This window comes from Rana temporaria, chromosome 4 (genome assembly GCF_905171775.1).
Source record: "Rana temporaria chromosome 4, aRanTem1.1, whole genome shotgun sequence".
Classification (NCBI taxonomy): domain Eukaryota; kingdom Metazoa; phylum Chordata; class Amphibia; order Anura; family Ranidae; genus Rana; species Rana temporaria.
Genome location: NC_053492.1, coordinates 433,354,042 through 433,375,080, shown reverse-complemented (window position 1 = coordinate 433,375,080; position 21,039 = coordinate 433,354,042). Strand labels below are relative to the sequence as shown.

General features: G+C 47.7%; 1 protein-coding gene across 1 annotated transcript in view; it reads right to left on the bottom strand.

Annotated features, from left to right (window-relative positions):
• The window catches only part of USH2A (usherin), a 1,018,338-nt gene that overhangs the window by 23,659 nt on the left and 973,640 nt on the right, over positions 1-21,039 (bottom strand). The gene's annotated exons all lie outside the window — the stretch shown is intronic.

Genomic DNA, 21,039 nt, shown 5'->3' with positions numbered 1-21,039 from the left:
TATTTCAATTGTATGGTCAGAAGCTATAGACCAAAAAAGGAACTATTACAGACAATTGGTCATTCCCACAAATAATGAGAATTCGTTACCTGTTCTTATTACACATTATTTTGTGTAGCTGTGATCCAAGTACTTCCTTAGCTCTAACGAGTGGAACAGAGTGGTTTCATAAACATGTTTCACCTCCTGTTATGTGCTTGGACAATTAAAGTGTTACTAAACTCAGGACCCTGCATTCACTATATCTGGTCTCCCACAGTACACAGAACATGGAGATATTATAGCAAATATAAACTGATAAATACCCTTTCAGCAGTATATAGCAGTCTTGTGACTTCTATCAGTGACTGATTAAAGCTTGTAGGAGGAGTTTTCATTCTACTCTGACTGTCCTATGAGGCTGCAGGACCAGTGCAACCTACCAGATTGAAATTTACTGGCACGACACCCGAAATTTACTGGCGCAGCCACGTTTTTACTGGCATTTCACAAAAGTTACTAAATTAAATTTTTAGGTGCAAATTTCAGTATTTAGGCTACAAACAAGTATGCTAGGCAAATAGCAATGTGATTTAAGGTAGATATTAAGGTAAAAAAACATATTTTTGTTATTTTCGATATAATAAGGGCAAATTATTTAATCACCCCCTGCCTCCATCCCCCTCTGCTACCAACACCACCTGCCTTCACCCCCCTCTGTGGTGCCACAATCTCCCCCTGCCTCCAATCTCCCTCTGCCTCCAATCTCCCCCTGCCTCCAATCTCCCCCAGGCCCCCTGTCTCCATTGTCCTCTGCCTCCATCCCCCTCTGCGTGCCACCAACAACCCCTGTCTCCATCCCCCACCCTCTGCGGTGCCTCCAATCACCCCCTGCCTCCATCCCCCTCTGCGGTGCCACAAAAAAAGGAAAATTTGTAATTTAAAAAAATGACAACAAAAAAATTGTCTCTTTAAGAGGCTGGGCGGGACTGACGTTTTGACGTCACTTCCGCCCAGCAAAGCTATGAGGACGGGTGGGGGCCATCTTGCCCTCACTCAAGTCCTCACACATCAGGCAGCAGCATCCGATCTCCTCCGCCGCTACCGACGGCTCCGGTAAGCGGCGGAGGGCGCGGAAGAGCGGCGGGAGGGGTACCTCTCCCGCCACCGATAACGGCGATCTTGCGGCGAATCCGCCGCGGAGACCGCCGTTATCGTTTACACGGCCGCCCACTGTAAAGATGGATACCTCGATTGTGGCAGCAGCTGCTGCCGTTACCGAGATATCCATCTTTAAAAACAGGACGTATATATACAGTGGGCGGTCGGGAAGTGGTTAAAAAAAATTTTTTATGAACTTTTAGAATCACTTTAACAAATTGAAGCTGAACTCCAGCTAACACTTTATATGTAGTTGCAGCAACAGTTTTTTTCCCCTTGTGGGATAAAGGTTTTAGGTGAAAAAATGAAAGCTGTTCATTGTAAGCACCCCTGTTTTATCAACACTCTAACTGCTACTTTGTTTGGTCAGCTTGGTCTGTAGAGGAGGTTAAAAATAAATAAATTAAACAAGAGAAAAAAAAGAAAATGAATGCAGCCATCACATCTAAGGCCTCGTACACACGACCGGACATGTCCGCTGAAACTGGTCCGCGGACCAGTGTCAGCGGACAGATCCGATCGTGTGTACAGGCTAGCGGACAGATTTCCAGCGGACAAATGTTTCTTAGCATGCTAAGAAACATGTCCGCTGGCAAACTGTCCGGCGGACAGAAATCCCGCCGTACGTCTAATCCCGCCGTACGTCTAACCAGCGGACAGAAATCCCGCGCATGCGTCAAATTGATTCGACGCATGCGTGGAAGCATTGAACTCGCGCGATAGAGAAGGTCGGTGTCGTCTACATCACCGCGTTCTCTGTCCGCGCAGATTTCGGTTTGATAGTGTGTACAGCCATCAGACCGAAATCTCCCAGCGGACATGTCCGATGAAAACGGTCCGGCGAACCGTTTTCATCGGACTGTCTGCTCGTCTATACGGGGCCTAAGATTTGGTAAGCTGCATTTTAACCTCCTGAGGCCCGCGCTATAGCCGAATGACGGCTACAGCGCGGACCTGAAAATCCAAGTGGACGTCAATTGACGTCCGCCCCTTTGCTCGATCCCCGCGCGTGCTCCCGAGTGCGCAACGGGGAAACTCTGTGCTGGCCGTGTCCCTTGGACACAGCCAATCACAGATCGCCGTAAACGGCCAATCGGAGTGGCCGTTTGCTAGGCGATCTGTGCGGCCAATGAGAGATGATCTCATATGTTTACATATGAGATCATTTCTCATTGCCGGCTCTCACAGACAGCGGTGCTGTCAGGGAGAGAGGAGACCGATCTGTGTCTCTTGTACATAGGGACACAGATCGGTCACCTCCCCCAGTCACCTCCCTTCCCCCACGGTTAGAACACTAAGCAGTATACACATTTAACCCCTTCCTCACCCCCTAGTGTTAACCCCTTCAATGCCAGTCACATTTATATAGTAATTAGTGCATATTTATAGCACTGATTGCAGTATAAATGTGAATGGTGCCAAAAATGTGTCAAAAGTGTCCGATGTGTCCGCCATAATGTCGCCATCCCGCCATTACTAGTAAAAAAAATAAAAAAAATAATTCTGTCCCCTATTTTGTAGGCGCTATAATTTTTCACAAACCAATCGCTTATTGCGATTTTTTTTACCAAAAATATGTAGAAGAATACGTATCGGCCTAGACTGAAAAAAAAGTTTTTTTTTAAAAAAAAATTTAGATATTTATTATAGCAACAAGTAAAAAATATTGTAGTTTTTTTCAAAATCGTCATTCTTTTTTGTTTATAGCGCACAAAATAAAAACCGCAGAGGTGATCAAATACCACCAAAAGAAAGCTCTACTTGTGGGGAAAAAGGGACGTCAATTTTGTTTGGGGGCCACGTCGCACGACCGCGCAATTGTCAGTTAAAGCGACGCAGTCCCGGAAGCTGAAATTTCACCTGGGCAGGAGGGGGTATATGTGCCCAGTAAGCAAGTGGTTAATACATTTTGTTTAATACCGCTTTCATTTATAAGGGTAATTGCCATTTTACCATTTGCTGAAATAATAAATTAGCCTCATAATTTGCAATGCAGACTGCTTAGGTGAAATAAAAAAAAACGAAACAAAAAAAAAAACCTGTTTTCTGATCACACTTAAGCAAAGCCTTTCGTGCAATAAAAAAAGAAAAAAAAGCCATGTATGTGATTACTGTGTACATGCTGACAGCCAATGTGATTCTAACAAACAGAACAAAATTAAAATAATAATAAAACTCTCAAATCCTATTTAAAAGAAATAAAAAGGAGCATCTACAACCCTCAAGACCCCCCCAAAAAAAGCATGTTGCATCCTTAACTTCTACCAAAAACTCCTTCATTTTGCCCTTTCTATTGACTGCATTGTATTTTAAAATTTCATAATGGGGACATTCTGCTAAAAAGGCTTGATTTTTGTTGGAGTTTCAGCAAAGAGAAAACTCTCTACCTAATAAAATATATTGTATGTACATAGCCCAGCTATGTAACATATTGGGCCAGATTCTCGTATACTGGCGTAAAACTATGCGGGCATAACGTATTTCGTTTACGCTACGCGGCCGCAAGTTTTACGGGCAAGTGCTTGATTCACAAAGCACTTGCCTGTAAAGTTGCGGCGGCGTAGCGTAAATCCTGCGGCGCAAGCCCGCCTAATTCAAATGATCCAGGTAGGGGGGCGTGGATCATTTAAATTAGGCGCGTTCCCGCGCCGATCGTACTGCGCATGCGCCGTCCCTAAAATTTCACGACGTGCATTGCGCTAAATGACGTCACAAGGACGTCATTGATTTCGACGTTAACGTAAATGGCGTCCAGCGCCATTCATGGACGACTTACGCAAACGACGTACATTTTTAAATTTCGACGCGGGAACGACGGCCATACTTAACATTGGTTGCCCCTCATATAGCAGGGGCAACTTTACGCGTCGCAAATGCTACGGAAACATCGTAAATTCACTGCGTCGACCGCGCGTACGTTTCGGGGATCTCGCGTAAATAGCTAATTTGCATAGACGACGGGGAAAACGACGTCGGCGACACCTAGCGGCGGGAAAAAAAATTGCATCTAAGATCTGACAGCGTAAGAGCCTTACGCCTGTCAGATCTAATGGATATCTATGCGTAACTGATTCTAAGAATCAGTCGCATAGATACGCCGGGCCAGATTAGGACTTACGACGGCGCAAATGGCGTTGCGCCGTCGTAAGCCTTTTGAGAATCTGGCCCTTAGTCTGTATATATCCCCAGCTGTGCACCCAGAACAGACATCATCTTTTAATCTAAAAACAAAAGCTAAAATCAAATTACGATGCCAATCCCTGCCATTGCTTTGTGTGCCCTTTAATTGAAGAATATCTAAAATACTTTGTAGCTTAGGCTCTCAGCGTTCATCTCTCTTGTGTCTTTATGCAGGCAATCACAGAGGTTTTAGTTTGCTTTGTTCTAAAATCATTGGCTGTCAGAAACATATAAACCTATAGGTGTCACTACAGCAGTATGGAAAAGGTTAAAGACGCAGCGAGAACCAAGACGGAACTGAAGATATTTATTGGGTTTCCTTCTTAAACCACGTTATATTTATTCCACACAGCAGATCAATTTCACTATATACTAACTATAACATTTAATTAAATACAATATTAACAACACAATACATTCATAATTCTATGCAGAGGAAGAACAATATATTGTGAGTATTTACTAATTAAATCAACCATAATTTATTTATTTTTATTGTCTCAATAAAGTAATTAACACGTTCTAATGATGTAATTCTTTATAAAAAATTTAATTAGAGTTATTGTAAAATTCAGTCTGTATGAATAGGGAAGTATTAGGCCCCATTCACACTTGGGTGCAGCAGAAATTCAGGAAGATGTATATTTCTGCAAACGCACTAAAACACGTGGGTCATTATTTCTTAATGGAAATTATTATTTTTATTAATAATTATTTCTTAATAAAAATAATAATTTCCATTAAGAAATAATGACCCACGTCATAATTATTTCTTAATGGCATTTCTTCAGGGGCACCCCAAACACGGGTAGCAGTGGCACTGTTTCCACGCGACAATACGTGCTTGACTCATGTCCAAAATTTGAAGCATGGGCTTTTTTAGTGCCTCTTTGGAGCGGAGAGAGACCCATTCAAATGAATAATGTCGCTCCAAAAACATGCAATAAATAAATAAAAAATCAAAACAAATACACATTAGCATCACTCAGATGGGAACGAGACCTTAACCACTTAAGACCCGGACCTTTAGGCAGGTAAAGGACCTGGCCAGTTTTTGCGATTCGGCACTGCGTCGCTTTAACTGACAATTGGGCGGTCGTGCGACGTGTCTCCCAAACAAAATTGGCGTCCTTTTTTTCCCACAAATAGAGATTTCTTTTGGTGGTATTTGATCACCTCTGGTTTTTATTTTTTGCGCTATAGACAAAAATAGAGCAACAATTTTTAAAAAAATGCAATATTTTTTACTTTTTGCTATAATAAATATCCCCCGAAAACATATAAAAACATTTTTTTACCTCAGTTTAGGCCGATACGTATTCTTCTACCTATTTTTGGTAAAAAAATCGCAATAAGCGTTTATCAATTGGTTTGCGCAAAATTTATAGCGTTTACAAAATAGGGGATAGTTTTATTGCATTTTTATTATTTTTATTTTTTTTACTACTAATGGCGGCGATCAGCAAATTATTTTCTTGACTGCGACATTATGGCGGACACTTCGGACAATTTTGACACATTTTTGGGACCATTGTCATTTTCACAGCAAAAAATGCATTAAAAATGCATTGTTTACTGTGAAAATTACAATTTCAGTTTGGGAGTTAACCACAAGGGGCCGCTGAAGGGGTTAAGTGTGACCTCATCTGTGTTTCTAATTGTAGGGGGGTGTGGCTGTAGGTGCGACGTTATTGATTGTGGTTCCCTATATTAGGGAACACACGATCGATGACGGCGCCACAGTGAAGAACGGGGAAGCTGCGTTTACCCACAGCTCTCCCCGTTCTTCAGCTCCGGGGAACGATCGCGGGACTCCAGCGGCGATCGGGTCCGCGGGTCCCGCGGTCACGGAGCTTCGGACCGGGTCGCGACCCATGGCTGGGCACTTAAAGAGGATGTACCTGCCCACATATATGTGCAGGAGGCGGTCCTTAAGTGGTTAAAGGGGTTGTAAAGGTACAATTAATTTTTTTCCCTAAATAGCTTCCTTTACCTTAGTGCAGTCCTCCTTCACTTACCTCATCCTTCCATTTTGCTTTTAAATGTCCTTATTTCTCCTGAGGAAGCCTCACTTCCTGTTCTTCTGTCTGTAACTCCACACAGTAATGCAAGGCTTTCTCCCTGGTGTGGTGTGTCGTGCTCGCCCCCTCCCTTGGACTACAGGAGAGTCAGGACGCTCACTAACACACAGCTCCTTTCTCTATCTACAACGTAGAGAGCTTCCTGACTCTACTGTAGTCTGAGGCCCCGTACACACGACCGAGTTTCTCGGCAGAATTCAGCCAGAAATTCGGTTCAGAGCTGAATTCTGCCGAGAAACCCGGCCGTGTGTACACTTTCGGCCGAGGAAGCCGACGAGGACCTCGGCGAGGAAATAGAGAACATGTTCTCTATTTCCTCGTTGTTCAATGGCAAATTTCGGCTCGCCGAGATCCTCGGCGGCTTCACAAGGAACTCGACGGGCAAAACGATGCGTTTTGCCTGTCGAGTTCCTCGGACGTGTGTACGGGGCCTAAGGAAGGGGGCGAGCACGACACTCCACACCAGGGAGAAAGCCTTGCATTACTGTGTGGAGTTACAGACAGAAGAACAGGAAGTGAGGATTTCTCAGAAGAAATAAGGACATTTAAAAGCAAAATGGAAGGATGAGGTAAGTGAAGGAGGACCGCACTAAGGTAAGGCTATTTAGGAAAAAAAATTGTAACTTTATAACCCCTTTAAAGAGGTTAAAGAAATGTGTGACCGTTATAAATCACTCTGGACTATGGATGTTGATGATGGTCCCATCAATAGCTTCTGCCTTATGGTAGCTATACACAGTACCATTTAACTCAGACCTGGGCAAACTACAGCCCGCGGGCCGTATACGGCCCGGCGGACCTTTTAATCCGGCCCACCCATTAGACAGCGTTCGTTTGAACAGCTGTTTTCCCCGCCGTGCATAGACACTCCACCTTGGACGGATCGGTCCGATCGCGAGCAAGGGGTAGTCACATAGACACTCCCCCTTGCTCGCGATTGGACAGATCCGTCCAAGGGGGAGTGTCTATGGCATAGACACTCCCCCTTGGACGGATCTGTCCAATCGCGAGCAAGGGGGAGTCACATAGACACTCCCCCTTGCTCGCGATTGGACAGATCCGTCCAAGGGGGAGTGTCTATGCGCAGCGGGGAAAACAGCTGTTCAAACGAACGCTGTCTAATGTTCCCCGCCGCGGTGATAACTGTAGGCAGGGCCGGGAGGGGTCACACGCAGCCACTTGTGCCAACACAAGCAGCCACTTGTGCCAACACACGCAGCCACTTGTGCCAACACACGCAGCCACTTGTGCCAACACATGCAGCCACTTGTGCCAACACACGCAGCCACTGTGCCACCATAAATTGTCGCCACTCTGCCAATCACACGCAGCCACTGTTCCCAAACACAGCCACTGTGCCAATCACACGCAGCCACTGTGCCAATCACACGCAGCCACTGTGCCAATCAAACGCAGCCACTCTGCCAATCACACGCAGCCACTGTGCCAATCACACGCAGCCACTGTGCCCATCAAACGCAGCCACTTTGCCAATCACACGCAGCCACTGTGCCAATCACACGCAGCCACTGTGCCAATCACACGCAGCCACTGTTCCCATCAAACGCAGCCACTGTGCCAATCACACGCAGCCACTCTGCCAATCACACGCAGCCACTGTGCCAATCACACGCAGCCACTGTGCCAATCACATGCAGCCACTGTGCCAATCACATGCAGCCACTGTGCCAATCACACGCAGCTACTGTGCCAATCACACGCAGCCACTGTGCCAATCACACGCAGCCACTGTTCCCATCAAACACAGCCACTGTGCCAATCACACGCAGTCACTGTGCAATCAATTGTTGCCACTGTTCCCAAACACAGCCACTGTGCCAATCACATGCAGCCACTGTGCCAATCACATGCAGCCACTGTGCCAATCACACGCAGCCACTGTGCCAATCACACGCAGCCACTGTGCCAATCACATGCAGCCACTGTGCCCATCACATGCAGCCACCGTGCCCATCACACGCAGCCACTGTGCCAATAACACGCAGCCACTCTGCCCATCAAACGCAGCCACTGTGCCAATCACACGCAGCCACTGTGCCAATCAAACGCAGCCACTGTGCCATCACATGCAGCCACTGTGCCAACACACGCAGCCACTGTGCCAACACACGCAGTCACTGTGCCATCAATTGTTGCCACTGTGCCCATCACACGCAGCCACTGTGCCATCAATTGTCGCCACTGTGCCCATCAAACGCAACCACTGTGCCATCACACGCAGCCACTGTGCCATCACATGCAGCCACTGTTTAATCAATTGTTATTGATTAAACAGTGGCTGCCTGTCCCCAGCCTCTGTCCCCCTCCTGTGTCATGTCCCCAGCGTCTGTCCCCCTCCTGTGTCATGTCCCCAGCGTTTGTCCCCCTCCTGTGTCATGTCCCCAACGTCTGTCCCCCTCCTGTGTCATGTCCCCCTCCTGTGTCATGTCCCCAGCGTCTGTCCCCCTCCTGTGTCATGTCCCCAGCGTCTGTCCCCCTCCTGTGTCATGTCCCCAGCCTCTGTCCCCCTCTTGTGTCATGTCCCCAGCCTCTGTCCCCCTCCTGTGTCATGTCCCCAGCCTCTGTCCCCCTCCTGTGCCATGTCCCCAGCCTCTGTCCCCCTCCTGTGTCATGTCCCCAGCCTCTGTCCCCCTCCTGTGCCATGTCCCCAGCCTCTGTCCCCCTCCTGTGTCATGTCCCCAGCCTCTGTTCCCCTCTTGTGTCATGTCCCCAGCCTCTGTCCCCCTCCTGTGTCATTTCCCCAGCCTCTGTCCCCCTCCTGTGTCATGTCCCCAGCCTCTGTCCCCCTCCTGTGTCATGTCCCCAGCCTCTGTCCCCCTCCTGTGCCATGTCCCCAGCCTCTGTCCCCCTCCTGTGTCATGTCCCCAGCCTCTGTTCCCCTCTTGTGTCATGTCCCCAGCCTCTGTCCCCCTCCTGTGTCATGTCCCCAGCCTCTGTCCCCCTCCTGTGTCATGTCCCCAGCCTCTGTCCCCCTCCTGTGCCATGTCCCCAGCCTCTGTCCCCCTCCTGTGTCATGTCCCCAGCCTCTGTTCCCCTCTTGTGTCATGTCCCCAGCCTCTGTCCCCCTCCTGTGTCATGTCCCCAGCCTCTGTCCCCCTCCTGTGTCATGTCCCCAGCCTCTGTCCCCCTCCTGTGTCATGTCCCCAGCCTCTGTCCCCCTCCTGTGTCATGTCCCCAGCCTCTGTCCCCCTCCTGTGCCATGTCCCCAGCCTCTGTCCCCCTCCTGTGCCATGTCCCCAGCCTCTGTCCCCCTCCTGTGCCATGTCCCCAGCCTCTGTCCCCCTCCTGTGTCATGTCCCCAGCCTCTGTCCCCCTCCTGTGTCATGTCCCCAGCCTCTGTCCCCCTCCTGTGTCATGTCCCCAGCCTCTGTCCCCCTCCTGTGTCATGTCCCCAGCCTCTGTCCCCCTCCTGTGTCATGTCCCCAGCCTCTGTCCCCCTCCTGTGTCATGTCCCCAGCCTCTGTCCCCCTCCTGTGCCATGTCCCCAGCCTCTGTCCCCCTCCTGTGCCATGTCCCCAGCCTCTGTCCCCCCTCCTGTGTCATGTCCCCAGCCTCTGTCCCCCTCCTGTGTCATGTCCCCAGCCTCTGTTCCCCTCTTGTGTCATGTCCCCAGCCTCTGTCCCCCTCCTGTGTCATGTCCCCAGCCTCTGTTCCCCTCCTGTGTCATGTCCCCAGCCTCTGTCCCCCTCCTGTGTCATGTCCCCAGCCTCTGTCCCCCTCCTGTGTCATGTCCCCAGCCTCTGTCCCCCTCCTGTGCCATGTCCCCAGCCTCTGTCCCCCTCCTGTGCCATGTCCCCAGCCTCTGTCTCCCTCCTGTGCCATGTCCCCAGCCTCTGTCCCCCTCCTGTGTCATGTCCCCAGCCTCTGTCCCTCTCCTGTGTCATGTCCCCAGCCTCTGTCCCTCTCCTGTGTCATGTCCCCAGCCTCTGTCCCCCTCCTGTGTCATGTCCCCAGCCTCAGTCCCCCTCCTGTGTCATGTCCCCAGCCTCAGTCCCCCTCCTGTGTCATGTCCCCAGCCTCTGTCCCCCTCCTGTGTCATGTCCCCAGCCTCTGTCCCCCTCCTGTGTCATGTCCCCAGCCTCTGTCCCCCTCCTGTGCCATGTCCCCAGCCTCTGTCCCCCTCCTGTGCCATGTCCCCAGCCTCTGTCCCCCCTCCTGTGTCATGTCCCCAGCCTCTGTCCCCCTCCTGTGTCATGTCCCCAGCCTCTGTCCCCCTCCTGTGTCATGTCCCCAGCCTCTGTCCCCCTCCTGTGTCATGTCCCCAGCCTCTGTCCCCCTCCTGTGTCATGTCCCCAGCCTCTGTCCCCCTCCTGTGTCATGTCCCCAGCCTCTGTCCCCCTCCTGTGCCATGTCTATAACAAGTACTCGTGCGAGTTTTCCAACAATGATATTTACTGCTTTTTATAAAGAAATAAAAATGATTTTATGCAGTATTGAGTTTAGCCTTTTGGCCCGGCCCTCCAAAATATTTTTAGTTTCTCATGTGGCCCCATCGAAAAAATAATTGCCCACCCCTGATTTAACTGGATGTTCTTTATTCAACAAAACTCTAAAACAAACCAAACATATGGGGCGTTCGTGGGAAGTTCAAACGCTGCGGAACACCCCATAATGCACTGTGACGTCTGATGATTGGTCAAAGCAAAGCATTAAATATCCATACCAGACCTGAAGGGCCTGGTATAGACTTGGGGGGGACCATCGATATTGCCAGGAGCCGACAATACATTACAGCCGTGAGCAATTTTAAATATATTTTTTTCTTTAGAAATACAATTTTACTGCAGTTACCACTTTACAGGCAGACTAAGGGGACCCCCCAGGCACGATATTTAAAGGGATATTTCATTTTTATAGTTTCACTCTAAGCATTATTAAAATCACTGCTCCTGAAATAATGTCCCCTGGGGGAGTACACGGGTCTCCATACACTTTTTTTGGCAATAACTTGCATATTAGGCTTCATTTCCACTGACGTTTTTACAGCCACTTTTCTGAGCGTTTTTTACAGCTTAAAAACGCCTGTCCATGTTATTCTATGGCATCATGCCCACATAAGCGTTTTTGAGCTGCAAATGGCATAGGCGTTTTTAAACTGTAAAAAAAACGCAGGACCAGGGTGTTCTGAAGCTCCAGAGTAGAGCTGTAAAAACGGCAGACGTTAAAAAACGCTCAAAAACGCTACCGTTGCGTTTTTGAGCTCCAGCTCAAAATAAATAAATAAACATGGACAGGTTTTTAAGCTGTAAAAAAGGCTAAAGAAAGTGGCTGTAAAAACGTCCATGGAAATGAAGCCTAAGACTTTAAAATTAGCAATTTAGATTTTTCATGTTCGTGTCCCATAGACTGTATTTACTAGCCCTTTCCCCCGCTCTCCATTCTGAAACATCCCCTGTGGCAGCCTGGGGGAAAAGAAAGGAGGGAAGCCAGCAGCATTGTGGGACGGAACACGGGGGAAGCCCAGGCATTTGTGGGAATTGGCACCACTCATAGTGAAGAAGGTGTGCCCAGGCACACCTGGCACACCCCCTGCGCATGCCTATGACCCAAACCCAGATTTAACAGCTCAGGCTTAGCCCTAAGCTAACTAACTTTGCCTACCTTACAAAAACCTATGCTACAACTAGCACACGCACTAGAGCGGGGGTGTCAAACTCAATTTCATCGGGGGCCGCATCAGCATTATGATTTCCCTCAAAAGGGCCGGTTGTATCTGTAAGATTAGATGTCCAGCACATCCCCTCCCCATATATTAGATGTCAAGAGCCACCCCACCATCAGAAGTTGAGTCCCCCACTCTCCTTTACATTACAGCGCACCCCCCTGTCCTTATGCTGCTGCTGGGAAGAAGCTGGATCCATTGCTTGAAAGCAGAAAGTAAGGCTCTGGAGCTCTCCTGCAGCTGCAGGAGAGGTGAGAGGGACACATGAAATGGCCTGGAGGGCCGGAATCGGCCCGCGGGCCTTGTGTTTGACACCTGTGCACTAGAGGGTGCTACAAGGACATTGATCAAGCAAGGCAAAAATAGAATGGCCAAACCATAAGCGTCAAATTGTGATGATTTCGATCAGACATCAGTCAAATGAGACAAAAAGGGTGGAGATGAAAGACAAATTGGGGTGGTTTCAGTCGACTTAAGTGGATCAGTCTTGGCGGGAAAAAAATTGATCATACAATGTGTTCTTCGTGTGCCTACGATGACCATACACAGTGTGAAAAAACTGAATGATCAGTGTCAGAATCGACAAAACAATAGAACTGGACGTCGATCAAACAATACAAAAAATCGGACAAATGCGTGGAATTTTGTGCGAAGGGCGTTGGCCATGAACTTGTTCTGCATACAAACGGCAAAACATTGTTGGCCAACATACACAAAACTATGTGGTTATTCAGCTCTTTAGCGCCACCCTTTGGGCAACTTCTGCTAATGTTGCCTTATGGTTAGCATTGGTTCGGAGCACACGATCGGATAATCCGACATCACACATTTGTTGTCGGAAATTCCGACAACAATTGTCCGATGGAGCGTACAAACGGTCGGATTATCCGTCAACATCCTGTCATCACACAATTCCCGTTGGAAAGTCCGATCGTGTGTACGAGGCATTAGACCCAGGGATGGACTGGTCATTGGGACTACAGGGAGTTTCCCGGTGGGCCGATGGCTCAGTGGGCCGGCTTCAGTGACAGCGGACCGCCGCCCCCTTCGCTCCTCTGTCTCTCCCTCCCCGCAGCGCTCACCTGGGGGGAACAAAGAAGCAGGGGGAGGACCAGAGGAGCAGGGACGACGACAGAGGAGCATGGGGGAGGGGACAGACAGCTGACTCAACAGCTATGGCCTGGGAGTTTCTCACTTCTGCCTAATCTTGTCCCATAAGGGGGGGCACCAAACTGATTCTTTGCCCCTGGTGAAATAATGTCTAGCTTCCCCACTGGTACTGCCTATAAGAGTACCAGCCGTTCTACTCTAACAAAGTAGAACGGCTAGTGGCTAGTGAAGGGGGAGAGGGGGCTTGGGTGGCCGGGAGGGGGGGGTGCGGGAGTTGTCTGGTCCCCATGGGAGAGACCTGTCAAAGTGGGCTAGTCTGGATGAAGTCCAGGGCCAAATTTTTGTCCCAGTCCAGCCCTGATTAGCCCTATTGATCAGTAGGGTGACCACATTTCCAAATCACCATTCAGGGACACCCTCCCTTCCCAAAAATCAGCTTGTGCTCTTACGAATCACAGCACAGTAATTGGACACAAGAGGCGGGATTTATGATTTCTCCAATCCCAAGCAGGGGGTGGGATTGTGCTCCTCCAGGCATTCCCGGCCAGGACAAGTACTGTCAGTGAGTAAAGTGGTGATGTGGCGCCCTTTTTTTTGGGAGCATCAGATTGGCCCGGGGGGGTGGCTGTGTCAGTTTCATTCCGGGACACTGTATTGTCCTGGAATGAATGCGCCCGGGACAGACCTGCAAAATGCGGGACTGTCCCGGGCAATCCGGGACACGTGGTCACCCTATGATCAGCAGTCAACAAAGTTCATGCTCCCTACAGATTGGACTCAGCCAGGAGCATGTCAGACCACTGTAGAGAGACCACTGCTTCCATACAGAGAGCAGGGGTTCTCTGCAGCATGCTGGCAGGGGACAGACTTTTCTACTGGCTGTGGCTGGTTTCTAAAGAAAACAAATGGTAAGAATTTGCACGTGTTTTGTTGTAATGCACCCTGAAAATATTTAGCTGATTTAAGCGGAAAGTTTAGTTTTTAGGCTTTAAAGATTTTAAAAATAATACATAGAAAGCTTTTTTTTTTTCTAATAAGTAATGGCAGAAAATGAACACCTTACCAAACATACACTGTCACTTTCTTTTAAAAGCCATCCACAAGCTTTTGTCCTTTCCTCTGCAGAGACCAGGGAGAGAAAATGAGTCTCACCAGCGTCCTGTCCCACCAAGCCTTTTCTCTTATAAATAGCTTCTATACTGTTCCGCTCCAATAGCCCCCTATTACTGCGGCTCCTGGACTGTCTCCCATATACAGCGCAGCCCTATTATTTGCTAGTTATTAATCTGCACATATTTATTTTCCATCGTTATGGCTGGCTGCACATTTGCATCTCCATATATCGTGTTACTAATAGGTCATTATACCCCTCCTCATATCTGGCTGATAAACGGCAGCCTTCTCCCACTGTGTGCGCTACATTCGCAAATACGTCTTGGTGATGATGAAACCGGCTCTTTCAGCACAGCAGTTTGCTTTAACTATGTTGCACTTTTTTACTTAAAGGGTATGTAACCCCCGACAATGAACTTCTCCTATTTGCTTCCTTTTAGTCCGTTAAATATACCATTTAACCACTTAAGCCCCGGACCATTTTGCAGCTAAATGCCCAGGCCAGGTTTTGCGATTCGGCACTGCGTCGCTTTAACAGACAATTGCGCAGTCGTGCGACGTGGCTCCCAAACAAAATTGGCGCCCTTTTTTCCCCCACAAATAGAGCTTTCTTTTGGTGGTATTTGATCACCTCTGCGGTTTTTATTTTTTGCGCTATAAACAAAAATAGAGCGACAATTTTGAAAAAAATGCAATATTTTTTACTTTTTGCTATAATAAATATCCCCCAAAAACATATATAATTTTTTTTTTCCCTCAGTTTCAGCCGATACGTATTCTTCTACCTATTTTTGGTAAAAAAAAATCGCAATAAGCGTTGGTTTGCGCAAAATTTATAGCGTTTACAAAATAGGGGATAGTTTTTTTTTTTTTTTTTTTTTTTTTACTACTAATGGCAGCGATCAGCGATTTTTTTCGTGACTGCGACATTATGGCGGACACTTCGGACAATTTTGACACATTTTTGGGACCATTGTCATTTTCACAGCAAAAAATGCATTTAAATTGCATTGTTTATTGTGAAAATGACAGTTGCAGTTTGGGAGTTAACCACAGGGGGCGCTGAAGGGGTTATGTGTTCACTTAGTGTGTGTTTACAACTGTAGGGGGTGTGGCTGTAGGTCTGACGTCATCGATCGAGTCTCCCTAGAAAAAGGATGACTCGATCGATGCAGCCGCCACAGTGAAGCACGGGGAAGCCGTGTTTACATACAGCTCTCCCCGTTCTTCAGGTCCGGGGAGCGATCGCGACGGAGCGGCTATAAACGAATAGCCGCGCCGTCGTCCCGGATCGCTCCCCGAGGGAACCCGACCGCCGCATGTAGCGGGGGGGGGGGGCGTCCCTCGATCGGACCCCCCACCCGCTAGAAGGCAAGGACGTATATATACGTCCTTCTGCCTGTCCGTGCCATTCTGCGGACGTAAATAGTCGTGCGGCGGGTGTTAAGGGGTTAAAGCATTTTGTGCAAAATACCCATTGATCCTGCCAAAAATCCAGTAAGCTTTTAACTTGCTGTAGAAAACGAACAGCAAATTGCCTTTACTGCACTGAAATCCCAAGGATTCTTTTGAGCCTTAAAGGGTTTGTAAAGGAATTTTTTTTTATCTTAATAGCTTCCTTTACCTTAATGCAGTGCTGTTTTCATGTCCTCATTGTTTGTTTTTGCTCTCAAGTTGCTGTAATTCTTCTCTGATCTCCACACTTCCTTGTTGTCTGTTTTCTGATAACCACAGTACTGGGAGCTTTCTCTCTGTGGTCACTAATCAAGGAGGTGTGATTACTGTGGCCCAGATTCAAGTAGCAATTGCGCCTGTGTAACCATAGGTTACACAGCGCAATTGCTTACTTGCCCCGGCGTTAAGAATGCTCCTGATTCAGGAACATTGTAACGCCGACTGCAGCCTAAAATCTGCGTGGCATAAGGCTCTTATGCCACGCATATCTTAGGCTGCATTCTTGCGATGGCCGCTAGGGGGCGCTCCCATTGTGCACAGTGTATAGTATGCAAATTGCATACTAACACCGATTCACAATGTTGCGCGAGCCCTGCGTACGCAATTTACGTCGTTTCTGTACGGCGTGTTTAGCGTAAGGCTGCCCCTTTTAATAGCAGGGGCAGCCAATGCTAAAGTATACCCGTCGTTCCCGCGTCGCGACGTTCAAATTTTACGTAATTTGCGTAAGTGATTCGTGAATGGAGCTGGACGCCATTCACGTTCACTTTGAAGCAAATGACGTCCTTGCGAAAGTTTCCCGACGGAGCATGCGCTCTACGCTCGGCGCGGGAGCGCGCCTAATTTAAATGATTCCCGCCCCCATGGGATCATTTACATTAGGCGCCCTTACGCAGGGCAAGTTTACACAGCGCACGCGCAATTTACGGAGCTACTGCTCCGCGAATCGCGGGTTGCGCAGTAAATTTGCGGGGGCGCAGGGCAAAAACGATGTCCTGCGCCTCCGCAAATAAGGGGCAAATCTACCTGAATCCGGGCCTGTGTGTCTAAAACCCCTCAGCACCAATCAGTTTCGTTTTCCAAACCATCACTGCCCTGTATTGGCTCTGTGGCTCTGTACATCACAGAAGCAGGAAACAACATGCAAAAACTAAACTAAAACTGTAGGTACATTATATGATTGATTTTTATCTATTTTTAATAATTTTTTAAAGGAATCAGTTAACTATTATGGGCCAGATCCACGAAGCGCGGCGCTTCTTTACGGCCGGCGTAGTGTATCTCAGATACACTACGCCGCCGTAACTTACAGCGTATGTCCCGTATTCTCAAAGAATTTGCGCCGTAAGTTACGGCGGCGTAGTCTAACTGTGTCGGCGTAAGGGTGCGCAATTCAAATGGATGAGATGGGGGCGTGTTTTATGGTAATACGTCTTGACCCGACGTAAATTAGGTTTTTTTCAACTGCGCATGCGCCGTGCGTGGGGGTATCCCAGTGCGCATGCTCGAAATTAAACCGGAACAAGCCAATGCTTACGACGGTGACGTCATTCTACGCAAAGCCCTATTCGCGAACGACTTACGCAAACGACGTAACATTTTCAAAATTCGACGCGGAAACGACGGCCATACTTAACATAGGATAGTTGGGCTATCATATAGCAGGGGTAACTATACGCCGAAAAAAGCCTTTACGGAAACGACGTAAAAAAATGTGCCGGCCGGACGTACGTTCGTGGATCGCCGTATCTAGCTAATTTGCATACTCGATGCGGAATTCGACGGAAACGCCACCTAGCGGCCAGCGTAAATATGCACCTACGATCCGACGGCGTACTAAGACGTACGCCTGTCGGATCGAGCCCAGATTCAGTCGTATCTTGTTTTGTGGATACAAAACACAGATACGACAGGGCATTTTAAAAATTACGCGGCGTATCCATATATACGCTGGCGTAATTTGTTTGTGGATCTGGCCCTGTGTGTCTAAAACCCCTCAGCACCGATCAGTTTCGTTTTCCAAACCATCACTGCCCTGTATTGGCTCTGTGGCTCTGTACATCAGAGAACCAGGAAACAACATGCAAAAACGAAACTAAAACTGCAGGTACATTATATGATTGTTTTTTATCTATTTTTAATCATTTTTAAAAGGAATCAGTTAACTATTATGTCTCTATACCCTGTAAACAGTCATTTCAGCAAAAAACATGTTTTCCTTTAAAGCAGAGTTCGGCCGAAAATATAAAATTCAAAGTCAGCAGCTACAAATACTGCAGCTGCTGACTTTTAACCACTTGAGCCCCGGTCCATTTTGCAGCTAAAGGACCAGGCCCCAATTTGCGTCCTTTTTTTTCCCACAAATAGAGCTTTCTTTTGGTGTTATTTGATCACTTCTGCCGTTTTTATTTTTTTGCGATATATACAAAAATAAAGCGAGAATTTTGAAAAAAAATATCAATATTTTTTACTTTTTGCTATAATAAATATCCCCAAAAAATATATATACAAAAAATTTTTTTTTCCCTCAGTTTAGGCCGATACATATTCTTCTACATATTTTTGTTAGAAAAAAAATTGCAATAAGCGTTTATTGATTGGTTTGCGCAAAAGTTATAGCGTCTAAAAAATAGGGGATAGTTTTATGGCATTTTTATTAATATTTTTTTTTACTACCCAGCCGGTGGCACGCTCGCGACCCACGGCTGGGTTCTTAAAGGGGACATACCTGTACGCCCTAGTGCCCAGCCGTGCCATTCTGTCGACGTATATCGTTGTGCGGCGGTCCATAAGTGGTTAATATATGGACACTTACCTGTCCAGCGCGCCCACAATGTCCTCACCCAAAGCCGACCTGTGCCTCGGCTCCCGGTGCAAGCGACGGCATCTTTAGTAGAGGAATCAGGAAGTGAAGCCTTGTGGCTTCACAGCCTGGTTCCCTACTGTGCATGCGTGAGTAGCGCTGCGTGTCCTCACTGGTCCCTGCTGTCTTATGGGACCTGTGTGTCTCCCAGAAGACAGGGGGGGGCAAAGAAGGGGCTGGACATGGCGTAGATAGCCGCAAAATCTTCAGCGATCTATAACCGGAAGTGGGAGCAAATACCTGTATTAGACAGGTATCTGCTCCCCCCTCCCCCTGAAAGGTGCCAAATGTGACACCGGAGGGGGGAGAGGAACCGGAAAAGCGGAAGTTCAATTTTTGGGTGGAACTCCACTTGTAAAGTGATTGAAAGTCTTGTTTTAAAAATAAATAAAAAATAATAACAAACATGTTATACTTACCTCCTCTGTGCAGTTGGTTTTGCACAGAGCAGCCCGGATCCTCCTCTTCTCGGTTCCCTCTTTTCTTCTCCTGGCCCCTCCCTCCTGCCGAGTGCCCTTCCAGCACACAGCTTGCAATGGGGGCACCCGAGCCGTGCTGCATCTCCATGTATTCATTCAGACATTGAGCTGCCGTTCGGCTCAGCCCCCCTCTCTCCTGATTTGCCAACTGAATTTGATTGACAGTCGCGGGACCCAATGGCGCTGCTGTGTCAGAGCCAATCAGGAGGGAGAGTCTCGGATGGCAGATGGACTCGTGGACATCGCTGGATAGAGGTGAGGCTCAGGTAAGTATCAGAGGGGAGGCTGCTGCACACAGAAGGCTTTTTATCTTAATGCATAGAATGCATTAAGATAAAAAAAAAACTTCTGCCTTTACAACCACTTTAGCCTAGTAATTACCTTTGCTCTTTGCTATGGAAAAAGTGGGGAAGGTACTCTGTAATTCTTTGCTTGGGTAACAACACTGTTCCTCCATTAGCAAAAGGAAGTCTGCCACTGTTACATGGAAAACTCCAAAAGATCCGGACGGGAAAAGTATTGAACACACGAAGAAAGGGAGGTGCAAAAAGGTATTGAAAGCCAAGACACCAGCTGAAATCTATCAGTAATTAGTAAGCAATCCTGCTCCTGGTCAGTGTAAATTAATATCAGCTGGTTCAGTCTCAACTGATGGCCTATAACAAGGTGTCTCATTACTAAGCTGTCACACAGGAAACATCTCATGATGGGTAAAAGCAAAGAGCTCTCTCAAGATCTTCACAACCTTATTGTTGCAAAACATACTGATGCCAGGTGTGCCCATGCCCTCCCTAATCACCCTGTGCAGCACAGATTCCCCCTACTGCCCTAGGCCTTCCACCGACAGCACTACTGACTTTTCTCCTCTCTTGCCTGCTGTTGCTGCAGGGATGTTTCAGGGTGAGTGAGGGAAGGGGCTGATAAATATGTAATTTACTGGCCCCTTCCCATTCTGAATTAAAGGGGTTGTAAAGGTTGTTTCCTAAATAGCTTCCTTCCGATTTTGCTTTTAAATGTCCTTATTTCTTCTGAGAAATCCTCACTTCCTGTTCTTCTGTCTGTAACTCCACACAGTAATGTAAGGCTTTCTCCCTGGTGTGGAGTGTCATGCTCGCCCCCTCCCTTGGACTACAGGAGAGTCAGGACGCTCTCTAACACACAGCTCCTTTCTCTATCTGCAACGTAGAGAGAGTCCTGACTCTCCTGTAGTCCAAGGGAGGGGGTGAGCATGACACTCCACACTCCACACCAGGGAGAAAGCCTCGCATTACTCTGTGTAGTTACAGACAGAAGAACAGGAAGTGAGGATTTCTCAGAAGAAATAAGGACATTTAAATGCAAACTGGAAGGATGAGGTAAGAGAAGGAGGACTGCACTAAGGTAAAGGAAGCTATTTAGGATTTTTTTTTTACCTTTACAACCTCTTTAACAGCGTGAGTGATCGGTAGTGGGTGTTTGCGCTTTGGGGGGCACACCCTAATGCATTCGGCTGTGCACACCTATGCTTGCAGCCTGGATTACCAGAGGAAAATTAAAGAAAGAAAACCTACATAAGAAAACGAATGCAGCCATCTAAGCTTGCAATATTATAAATGTTTGCTTTTGGGTTTATTATCACTGTAACAAAAATATCTAATCTGGTGAGAAGCTGCCAAAAGATCACAGCCCTGTTTCACAATGACACAACGTCAAGATATACAATAGGGCCCGGATTCAGGTAGATCGGCGCATCTTTGTTCCGGCGTAGCGCATCTCATATGCGCTACGCCAACGTAACTCTGAGAGGCAAGAGCAGTATTCACAAAGCACTCGCTCCCTACGTTGCGCCAGCGTAACGTAATTGGCCGGCGTAAGCCCGCCTAATTCAAAGTAGGAAGGTAGTGGGCGTGATCCATTTAAATGAAGCTTGACCCCATGCAAATGAATGACCAAACG